At 36.5% G+C, this 12398-nt stretch overlaps 1 long non-coding RNA gene and 1 pseudogene across 1 annotated transcript in view; one reads left to right on the top strand and one right to left on the bottom strand.

The window, feature by feature from the left end:
• The window catches only part of LOC146403266 (uncharacterized), a 69377-nt gene that overhangs the window by 21169 nt on the left and 35810 nt on the right, over nt 1-12398 (top strand). The window lies entirely within an intron of this gene.
• On the bottom strand, nt 7983-8948 carry LOC146403268 (olfactory receptor 6C2-like; annotated as a pseudogene).

Raw genomic sequence — 12398 nt, 5'->3', positions numbered from 1 at the left:
GAACTCTCTCCATTGGTGGAGGAGATGAGATTTACATCATCAGGACAGAGAGAAATGCTTTTACAATGTCCAATGTGACTTTCCTTTTTAATTTGCAGAAAAAGCCGCTAAGTGAACAAAAGCACATAGTCCTTGTGACCTGCAATCAAGAGCGGTTCCTTAATTTTCTGAGTAATGAAGTTTGGGAAAAGCACAAGCACAGGTTTCAGTGGGGATTATGTCCTTGGAGACAGGAGGATGTTACAGCAGCACTTGATACAGGTCAGGAGGGCAACTGTGTCATTTCAGTTACATTGCTCATTAAAAAAAATAATTCTTTTTATATTAATAAAATTTTTTATTATATGAATGCTTTATTATCATTGGACAATTTAATTCAGATAAAAGTTTATAAAATTATACAAGGCTACTGCTTACTTTATAGATCTTATCCTTTAGACGTTTCTTTCTCTGAATACACGGACTGCATTATAAACATTATTCATGAACACATAAACGTTTGTAGCCATATCTTGTAATTGGATACAAAAGATGCTTTCATTTTTGCACAATATGAATTTGCCTACTGTCACTGAATTTTACGCTTGAATTTTGCCGAAACGGTAAATTTTGTTATGTATATTTCATGACAATAAAAACATACACTTTTATATATTTAAACATAATTTATCACATAGTTTCAATTTGTTTTTTCTAGTTATTCACCATTAGTAATGTTAACTTTTACTATTATAATTAAATTTTAATGTAAATTATTTTTATTTTTATACCTATACATATCTTATTCTTTTAAACATGTTATATATGTATTTTATATTTTTAAGTCTTTAAAAGTGTGAGTATTGATTTTTGGCATATATTTCATAGTTTTATATAGTCAAGTCTCTCAAGGGTTTTTGCTCTTTAATTTTTAACTATAGCATTGAGATATAATTGGCATACGGTGAACTGCATTATTTAAAGTGTACAATTTGATGTTTTGCATATGAATATGCCCAAGAAAATATTGCCACAACATCCATCATTTCCCAAAGTTTCCTGGGCCCCCTTTTAGTCCCTTCTTCCTGTGCATCCGTTACTGCTGCAGCTCACAGCCATTCACCCATCTGTTCTCTATCATTACAGATTAGTTTATTTTTCTAGAATATTATATGAGCAGAATCATATAGTATATATTAATTTTTCTCTTTTTCATTGAAAATTGTTTTTCACCTTTACTGAGCTACAAATTACAAAAATTATATATATTTAAGGAGTAAAATCAGATGTTTTCTTCTAAATAGACACTGCGGAATAAGCCATCACAATGAAGCTCATTAGCATTATTACCTCAGTCACAACTGCTTTGTTTTTAAAAACTGGTTTATTTTTATACTTAAGATGTCATATCATTTAGAATACACTGTTTGGTGTGTAAATAAAAAAACATTTTTCTTTGAGTTTTTGTTGGTGTGTGTGTGACTGAAGTAATCATTAAATACACCATGGTTTTCCTAATAAACTGAAAATCCTTCTTCATATAACAAGCAACATAGTCTTTGTATAAAAACAAATGCTATTTATTATCTATACTTTCATGATCTCAAATGTTCTACTGAACATTTTATTTTTTCTTATGCCAATGCCATAGTAATTTGATTTCATTGATCTATAGTATGTTTTGATATTATGAAGTTAATTTTTGTTCACTAATATTTATGTTTTATTGATGTGTTGTACATTCATAAGATCAAATTCTTCCATAGCTGCTTAGAGACACTTTGTACCAATAGAAAAATTGAAGACTACTTCTAATTAAAGTTGTGTTAAATGTATATAGTAAGAGTGGGCAAATTGATATTTTACAAGGTAACACTTTGAATCCAGAACAAGACCTACTCCTTGGCAGTCATATTGATTGCTTTAAGGAAAGGGCTCATTGCTGCTATGCTGTCACTGACTTTGGTATGCTTTTATCCTTTCTTCATCTGAGTTACTAAATGTTCTTATTAAGTTCGTAAGTCTCCCTTTAGATTTTGTTGACTCTAATTAAGTTCATGCCATTACTTTATGTACTTTCATTTTATGAAACAATGTTAGTGATGAAAATATGCACGCTATTCAGATGGCAGTCATTGAAAGACACAATTACTTTTCAAAGATGTAAAAACTTAAAATGTGGCTTTCATGATTTCTAACTACAGTAATTTTATAAATTCATTCTGATAATCCCAATTATTTTATGATTTCTCTTATGGCATTTTCAAGATGGCAGTGAGATGCTGAATATCAGTGATGCAAGTGAGCATCCTCATTGGTGTCTTTTTTTTTTTTTTTTTTTTTTTTTTTTTTTAATTTTATTTTCCCACTGTACAGCAAGGGGGTCAGGTTATCCTTACATGTATACATTACAATTACAGTTTTTCCCCCACCATTTCTTCTGTTGCAACATGAGTATCTAGACATAGTTCTCAATGCTATTCAGCGGGATCTCCTTGTAAATCTATTCTACGTTGTGACTGATAAGCCCAAGCTCCCGCTCCCTCCCACTCCCTCCCCCTCCCATCAGGCAACCACAAGTCTCTTCTCCAAGTCCATGATTGATTTTCTTTTCTGAGGAGATGTTCATTTGTGCTGGATATTAGATTCCAGTTATAAGTGATGTCATATGGTATTTGTCTTTGTCTTTCTGGCTCATTTCACTCAGTATGAGATTCTCTAGTTCCATCCATGTTGCTGCAAATGGCATGATGTCATCCTTTTTTATGGCTGAGTAGTACTCCATCGTGTATATATACCACATCTTCCGAATCCAATCCTCTGTCGATGGACATTTGGATTGTTTCCATGTCCTGGCTATTGTGAATAGTGCTGCAATGAACATGCGGCTGCATGTGTCTCTTTTAAGTAGAGCTTTGTCCGGATAGATGCCCAAGAGTGGGATTGCAGGGTCATATGGAAGTTCTAGGTATAGATTTCTAAGGTATCTCCAAACTGTTCTCCATAGTGGCTGTACCAGTTTACATTCCCACCAACAGTGCAGGAGGGTTCCCTTTTCTCCACAGCCCCTCCAGCACTTGTTATTTGTGGATTTATTAATGATGGCCATTCTGACTGGTGTGAGGTGGTATCTCATGGTAGTTTTGATTTGCATTTCTCTTATAATCAGCGATGTTGAGCATTTTTTCATGTGTTTGTTGGCCATCTGTATATCTTCTTTGGAGAAATGTCTATTCAGGTCTTTTGCCCATTTTTCCATTGATTGATTGGTTTTTTTGATGTTGAGTTGTATAAGTTGCTTATATATTCTAGAGATTAAGCCCTTGTCAGTTGCATCATTTGAAACTATTTTCTCCCATTCTGTAAGTTGTCTTTTTGTTTTCTTTTGGGTTTCCTTTGCTGTGCAAAAGCTTTTCAGTTTGATGAGGTCCCATGGGTTTATTTTTGCTCTAATTTCTATTGCTTTGGGAGACTGACCTGAGAAAATATTCATGATGTTGATGTCAGAGAGTGTTTTGCCTATGTTCTCTTCTAGGAGTTTGATGGTGTCCTGTCGTATATTTAAGTCTTTCAGCCATTTGGAGTTTATTTTTGTGCATGGTGTGAGGGTGTGTTCTAGTTTCATTGCTTTGCATGCAGCTGTCCAGGTTTCCCAGCAATGCTTGCTGAATAGACTTTCCTTTTCCCATTTTATGTTCTTGCCTCCCTTGTCAAAGATTAATTGACCACAGGTGTCAGGGTTAATTTCCAGATTCTCTATTCTGTTCCATTGGTCTGTCTGTCTGTTTTGATACCAGTACCACACTGTTTTGATGACTGTGGCTTTGTAGTATTTCTTGAAGTCTGGGAGAGTGATGCCTCCTGCTTGGTTTTTGTTTCTCAGGATTGCTTTGGCGATTCTGGGTCTTTTGTGGTTCCATATAAATGTTTGGATTGTTTGTTCTAGTTCTGTGAAAAATGTCCTGGGTAATTTGATAGGGATTGTATTGAATTTGTAGATTGCTTTGGGTAGGATGGCCATTTTCACAATATTGATTTTTCCAATCCAGGAACATGGAATATCTTTCCATTTTTTTACATCTTCTTTGATTTCTTTGATTAAGGTTTTATAGTTCTCGGCATATAGGGCCTTTACCTCTTTGGTTAGGTGTATTCCGAGGTATTTGATTTTGTGAGGTACAATTTTAAAAGGTATCGTATTTTTGTATTCCTTTTCTAATGTTTCATTGCTGGTATACAGAAATGCAACTGACTTCTGAATGTTAATCTTATATCCTGCCACTTTGCTGAATTTATTAATCAGTTCAAGGAGTTTTGGGGTTGAGTCCTTAGGATTTTCTAGGTATAGAATCATGTCATCTGCATACAGTGACAGTTTGATCTCTTCTCTTCCTATATGGATGCCTTTGATTTCTTTTGTTTGTCTAATTGCTGTGGCTAAGACTTCCAAAACGATGTTGAAGAGCAGTGGTGAGAGTGGGCATCCCTGTCTTGTTCCAGATTTGAGTGAGAAGGCTTTCAGTTTTTCCCCATTGAGGATTATATTTGCTGTGGGTTTATCATAAATGGCTTTGATTATATTCAGGAATGTTCCCTCTATACCCACTTTGGCGAGGGTCTTGATCATGAATGGATGTTGAACTTTGTCAAATGCTTTTTCTGCATCTATTGAGATGATCATATGATTTTTGACTTTTTTTTTGTTAATGTGGTGTATGATGTTGATTGATTTGCGTATGTTGAACCATCCTTGTGAACCTGGGATGAACCCAACCTGGTCATGGTGTATAATTTTTTTGATATGTTGTTGGATTCGGTTGGCTAAGATTTTGTTGAGAATTTTTGCATCTATATTCATCAATGATATTGGGCGATAGTTTTCTTTTTTGGTGGTATCTCTGCCTGGTTTTGGAATGAGGGTGATGGTGGCCTCATAGAATGTCTTTGGGAGTATTCCTTCTTCTTCAACCTTTTGAAAGAGTTTAAGGAGGATGGGCACCACTCATTGGTGTCTTTTGTTTCTCATTTGTTTCTTGTTTTTAATTAAGTATAGGAAACAATAAAATTATGCAGATTTTATTTTTAGAAAATTTTATCTTATTTAATAGTTCATCGTATTCTCATTTTACTTTAAATTTATTAGGAGAGATTATTGATTGTTATCCAGTGATCATTTGATCAATTAATCAAAACCCATATATAATGTCCCTTCTTTATTTTGTTGTTACAACAAAATTAGGCTGTATTTCCTATATATGTATATGCATACGTATGTCTTTATCTGCATACACATCTCCGTATCTATCTACCTATCTACCATCTATCATCTCCACTTTTGTATTATTGAAATAAATCATGATCATACTATACTTTTTGGCATTTTTAAAAATATTCTATTTGAAATAGTATCAGTAAATTTGTTTAATTGTTCATCTTATCGTGTCATAACCAGATATTTGTCAAATATACGATGTTTTCATAAAATTCAGTAGGGAGAGGTTTTTTATTGTTTGTATATTTGAAATTATAATGAGATGATCTAGTGTTTTGGCATGGTTAGTTTTGAAGTAATCTGTTCCTTTTATCTCTTTAATGTAAATTTTATTTGCCTTCTTATATTTTTTTATGAAGATTGGTATATTTGTTTTCCACATCTTTTTTTTTTTTTTTGTCTTTTTGCTATTTCTTGGGCCACTCCCGCAGCATATGGAGGTTCCCAGGCTAGGGGTCCAATCAGAGCTGTAGCCACCGGCCTACGCCAGAACCACAGCAACGCGGGATCCGAGCCACGTCTGCAACCTACACCACAGCTCACGGCAACGCCGGATCGTTAACCCACTGAGCAGGCGCAGGGACCGAACCCGCAACCTCATGGTTCCTAGTCGGATTCGTTAACCACTGCGCCACGACGGGAACTCCTGTTTTCCACATCTTGAATTATTTTTTAAAATTCTATTTTGCTAAAATTTTGTTCATTAACTCCCAGGGTCTTCACATATTTTTGTTGTTGTTGTTGAATTGTTATGGGTATATCCATAAAGTTATTCTAATTTGCACTGCATTAATATTTATAACCTTATACGTTTTGCTCTCTCTGGTTTGTATTAATTTATGTTTCTGAGAAATTCATCCATTTTCTTGATATTTTTAAAAGAATCGACAGGTACTTATTTATCATTTAAATTTTGTTAACTTTTTATTCTTAGTAAGATCCATGTTCTACATATTTTGAATTAATTTTATGGGTTTAAAAATTTTATAATGAGCAGGAAGAAGTTGCTTCGTTTTGTGTTCCTTTTGTTTTCTTATAACTATGAATATATTTATAAATGAATATTTCTTTGCTTTCTTCTGAGTATAGCTTTTTTTATACTTTCTATGAACTGTTATGAAGTGTCTCTATCTCATTGCATATGTATTTTTTAACGTCCAAAGAGTTAATTTGAAGGTTCCGTATATAAGGTACTATATATAAAGAGTTAAATTTCTGTATTTAAATATTTTATTTATTTATTTATTTGTTTATTTTTTTGCTTTTTAGGGCTGCACCCACGGCATATGGAAGTTCCTAGGCTAGGGGTCTAATTGGAGCTACAACTGCCAGCCGATGCCACAGCCACAGCAACTCCAGATCCAAGCCACGTGTGCGACCTGCAGCACAGCCCATGGCAATGCTGGATCCTTAACCCACTGAGTGAGGCCAGGGATCGAACCCACAACCTCATGGTTCCTAGTCAGATTCGTTTCCACTGTGCCAGTACCAGAACTCCTAATTCTTAATATGTAGTATTAATAGATTATTTTTTATAGCATTTGGGCTGTAAAGTCTCTCTCTTGGATAGAAAGAGGATCATAATAGTAGTCCCCACGTCCTCATTTGTAGCTCATGATTCAGGAAGAGATGGAAAATTTCTTAGAGAAAATTGCTCTTTTTATGAGACAGGCCATTTTTTCCCTATGTTTATACTGATGGGCTTTACTGGTGATTTTGAGCGCAAATCTTCCTATTTTTCCTTTTTCTAGCCATCTATCTGTTTACACTGCTAGGCAATGTGAGACTGATGTTAATTGTCATTGGGGATTCTCTGCCTCACAATCCTATGTACAGTTTTCTGAGTGCATTGTCATTTTTGGATGTGTGCTGTTCCTCAGTTGTCACTCCAAAGCTGGTGATCAATTTCCTGTCAGAGAATAAAGACATTTCATATCTTGAAAAAAAAAGTGGCCATTCTTTTTTTTTTTAGTCTTAAGTCACATTTTTGAAGTGTTCATCAGTTTCATTTTTTTCCCACCACTTGGAACCTGACACTTCATCTCCCATCTCCATATGGACTTTTAAACCCAAGTCCCTAACCCATAATCCAACAGCTTCCCCTTTCCATCCTCATTTTTTTCTTTCCTGGAAATCCAAGGGCCATAAATGGGATTATCTATCTTAATTTCTGATTGCTTTGTATCTTTGATACCTTGTGATTTCTCACGTTTTAACCTTTGCTTAGCTGTATTCAAAAAAGCACTTGTGAGATTTTAGCAATTTTTTTGTTTTTAATGTTTTTCTAGAGTATTAGAAATGTTATTACTCTCTTTCTGAATTGTATTTTCACACAATGCCTTTGTTCTTCCTATTTAGTATCTTATCCTACAATTTGAATTGCTAGTTGAATTTTTGTAGAATTTTATGCGTATTTGATTATAGTAATCACTAGTATTATGCTTCCAGTTTTATGGAAGACTAAAGAATTGTTTTTGTTATTAACAAAATTTAATTATAGGGGATTATGTTTATCTACAAATAAATTTATGAGAAACATACTTTTATTTTCCTTACTGAGACAAATCTCCTTCAAGAAATTGAGTAAAAACCTAAGGAAATAATTGAATTGATTAAGCTGCAATGTAAACAACATCTAAAAAGAATCAGAGAAATAAAACATCACTGAATACAGATTGTAAAGTGATAAAGAACATTATTAGTTTCAATAGAAAGGTTTAGCAGCCATTTATCATTTAAGTTTATTGATTGCTATTTTACTTTCTAAATAGTGACGCAATTCTGCAATTCTTTTTATCGAGTCATTGAAGGCTTTCCTCGCTTGCTTATTTCTCAGTGTATAAATAAATGGATTTAATGTAGGCGAAATGGAAGAAATGAGTAGTGAAGCCACTTTATTAGTAGTCACTTCTTCCTTGGCTGTAGGATTCATATAGATGAACATGCATGTGCCATAAGTGATGGAAACCACAGTCATGTGGGAAGAACAGGTGGAAAAGGCCTTTCTTTGTTGGGCAGATGGAAATCCTAAAATTGTCTTCATGATATACATATAGGATAGAATCACACACATAAGAGTCAAAATGAAGGTCAGCACAGCACAGATGAAAACAGTTTGTTCCATGAACCAGGTGTCTGAACATGACATCTTGAGGAGAGGAGAAGCATCACAGAGAAAATGATCAACAACATTTGAGTCACAGAATTCCAGATTTAGCCCAGGCTGAGTGGGGAGATTATGACCAACAATCCTGCCACCCAAGAGCAAAAAAACAAGCCTCTGGCAGACTCTGCTGCTCATGGTGGCCACATAATGCAGGGGTTTGCAGATGGCCACGTAGCAGTCATAGGACATGGCGGCCAGGAGGAAAAACTCTGTTACTGCACCGAGGTCAGTAAAAACTACTTGGATGACACAAGCATTATATGTGATGATATTGTCACCTGTTGCTATATTATGCAAATATCTAAGAACACATGCCATTGTGAATGAGATTTCTCAGAAGGAGAAATTTTTTAAGAAAAAGTACATGGGTGTTTTCAGGTGGGAATCCACAGAGGTGAGTGTGATGATGGTCAGGTTTCCAGTTACACTCAGGGTGTAGGTGAGACAGAGAAAGAAAAAAATCCGAACCTGCAGCTCAGGGTCATCTGTCAGTCCCAGCAGAATGAAGGTGGTTATTGCATAGTTTCTCATCACTGATGACTTCTGTCCAGCCTGAATGCCCAATGATTCAATAATTTTATTATTTAAAGTCTCTAACGTGTGTAAAATCTAATCTAATCAGCTCAGTGTTCAGTATACTTTAAATCACAACATGCGTCTGTGTGGACATGTTCCGAATAGAGTGTCAATTCATGAATAGCAGTGTTGCTTGCCTCCCCACATTCTTCCATATTCAGAGCCACATAGAAAAACTCACATCATTAAATTATGCTTCTGGTTAACAGTTTAGTCCTTGTCCAAATGCTGATACGTCCTGTGTAATTTGGACTTACTCTAAAGAATCCTGACCAGGACGTGGAATCTCTGCTCCAGCTTTCTACGACTTTTCTATTTTTGTTGTTGTGGATAAGTGTGTTTTCTCCTATGAACAAGGGTAAACATTACACAGAAGACTCTGCCTAAGCTTCCCTCCCTTGGCGTCCTTCCACATGTCTCTATCAATGTGCCAAGTGTTACGCAGAATACCGTACATTAAACACAATTTTATCGTATTTTTACATCTCTTCTTGTTTAAGTTTGATATCTTGTATCTCTTTGCTCCGTGTTCCCTGTAAGTTATCCATCTTTGCCTCCAGTTTATTTCCAATGTCTTGCATCATCTTCAGCATCAACAGTCGAAAGTCTTTTTCCTGGAGGCTGAGAATCTCCTCCCCATCACTTAGCTGATTTTCTGGGGTTTTTCCTTTCTCCCTCATCTGAGTTATAGTTCTCTGTCTTTTCATTTTTGTAGGTTTTGGTGTGGTGACCTTTTTACAGATAATAGAGTTGTAGCCTCTCTTACTTCTGATGTCTGCCCCCCTGTGGCTGAAATCGGTATGGGGGGCTTGCTGTAGGCATCCTGATGGGAGGGGCTGAGGCCTGCCCCCTGGTGGGTGGAGCTGATTCTAATCCCTCTGGTGGGTGGGGCTTAGTCTCTGGATGGGATTAGAGGCAGCTGGGTGCCTGAGGGGTCTTTAGCCTGTTTACTGAGGGGTAGGGCTGTGATCCCACCTGGATAGTTGTTTGCCCTGGGGCTTCTCAGCCCTGACTGATGGGTGGGGCCAGATTTTCCCAAAATGGCCACCTCCAGAGAAAGGCACAGCTGCTGAATATTCCCAGAGTTTTGCCTTCAATCTCCTTCCCTCACAACAAGCCACGTTCATTCCTGTTTTCCCAGGATGTGCTCCAAGAACTGCAGTCAGGATTGACCCAGATTCCTATGGAGACTTTGCTTTGCCCTGGGACCCAGTGCATGTGAAAGTCTGTGTGCGCCTTTTAAGAATGGGGTCTCCGTTTCCCCGTGGAGCTCCTGCGCACAAGCCCCACTGGCCTTCAATGCCAGATGCTCCGGGGGCTCTTTCTCCCTGTGCCAGATCCCCGCACATGAGAGTTTGATGTGCGGCTCAGAACTCTCACGCCTGTAGGTGAGTCCCTGTGAACCAGTTAGTTTCCAGTCTGTGGGGCTTCCCACCCGGGAGGTATAGGGTTGCTTATATTGTGTAATCACCCCTCCTACCTCTTGACGTGTCCTCCTCTTTTTCTTCTGGAGTAGGATATCTTTTTTAAGGTTTCCAGTCCATGTGGGTGAAGAATGCTCAGTCTTTAGTTGTGAATTTTGTTGTTTTTAGGAGGGAAGTTGAGCTCCAGTCCTTCTATTCTGCCATCTTAATCCCATCTCCTTTATCTATTTTTAAAAGAAACGCTCTTATAAAGGAACTGTAATCTTACACATATGATTTTTCGAAGTTATCTTTGTGCCTGCTTGGATTGCTTGGACCTCTTAGTTCCTCTTCCCTTCTGACTAAACACCCCTCTCTTATCCTCTGATAAGTTTTGTGCAATTCTCATAAATACTTTACCCCGTGCATCCATTTTTGTGCCCCCATAAACAACAAAACTGAGCACTCTGCTAGTTCTTAGCAGAGAACATGTTTGCTGGGATCACATCCTTCTTACCCTGAGAGCAGCAACAATGAACATGGTTCCACAAGTGTTGTCAATGTCTAAAGAATATTTTCTGAATAAATTTACATACCCCAAATTTATCCAGTACACACAGACAAAAATATTTCTTCATATTTATACTTAAATTCTGATACTGAATTTTTTATTAATTTTTTGTGTAAATCTGAGTCTATGATTAGAACATTTTGTAGTTATTTTCTGTTTTCCATTTAATTGCTATTTCTGTGGCTACGTTTTATTCATAAGAAAGTAAATTTCCTTTTCATACCATCTTAACAACCTTTTCCTAATCTCAAGGCTCACATATTCTAGGACATAGAGAAAACAATAAGAAAATTAAAAATGTGCAATAAAATTTCTGACTTGGGGAGACATGCTTTAAGGTGACTCCTATTTATCCCTGCACTTGCGGGTTTTTTTTTAATTTTTTATTTAAAAACTTTTTTAAAATTATATTCGGTTTACAATGTTGTATCAATTTCTGCTGTACAGCAAAATGACCCAGTCATACATATATACATTCTTTTTCTCATATTATCTTCCATCATATTCTATCCTAAGTGACTGTGTATGGTTTCCTGTGCTATATAGTAGGAACATTTTCTGTTTAAAGAAGAGCTGTTTTTGGAGTGCCCATCATGGCTCAGCAGAATCAAAGGTGACTGGTATCCATGAGGATGCAGGTTCGATCCCTGGCCTCACTCAGCGGGTTAAGGATTTAGCGTTGCTATGAGCTGTGGTGAAGTTCACAGATCTAGCCTGCATCTGGCATTGCTGCGGCTGTGGTATAGGCCAGTGGCTACAGCTGCCATTCGACCCCTAGCCTGGGAACTTCCATATGCGGAGGGTGTGACTCTGAAAAGACAAAAAAAGAAAGAAAAGAAGAGCTGTTTTTATTAATTATGACATACTCTGAAATAATCTTTACAACAAAGACAAAGGCCATAACAGCCTTCTCTTCCCTCCCTGGTTTTTCAGATAAGTAATTGCATTTTCATTTATACTGTGTTTCCCTCTTCACTGTTATCTATTAAAATGCAGTGTTAATTCCAGAGGTCATGGGTTTTATGATGTTGTTGATTGTGCCCAATGCTACTGCACAGTAATTTTCTCAGGCATTCAGAATTAATGACTGTGGTGGGGTAATTTAACGTTCTCAGTTTTCAGTGTGTCTCAATGCTTTATAATCCTGTGTCAATGAGCAGAAAATTTTCCCTTTGAAATTGTAGTTTATTTGTTCATGAAGACTTTCTCTTCATTGCTTTTTAACTGTATTTTATTCATACCGAAGTAGGAGAAGGGCCATATGTGATGGTTTGCCCAGTTCATAATGTTAAAGACACACTGGCAGTCAGTCATCAGGGTGGGGATGAAGTGCTGACCTATGGCTCACAGTTTGCCTGAAAACTAGGACCCTCCCAGAGAATTTTGGGACATATGCAATATATATATTAAATCAATTTCAGAAGCAGTAGA

Source organism: Sus scrofa, chromosome 5, assembly GCF_054392235.1.
Source record: "Sus scrofa isolate SSC_HxYL_T2T_F1_AM1 chromosome 5, Sscrofa_HxYL_maternal_Yorkshire_Landrace_v2.0, whole genome shotgun sequence".
In the NCBI taxonomy this organism is placed as follows: Eukaryota; Metazoa; Chordata; class Mammalia; order Artiodactyla; family Suidae; genus Sus; species Sus scrofa.
Note: the sequence above shows the minus strand (reverse complement) of the source record. Positions and strands in the feature narration are given on the sequence as shown.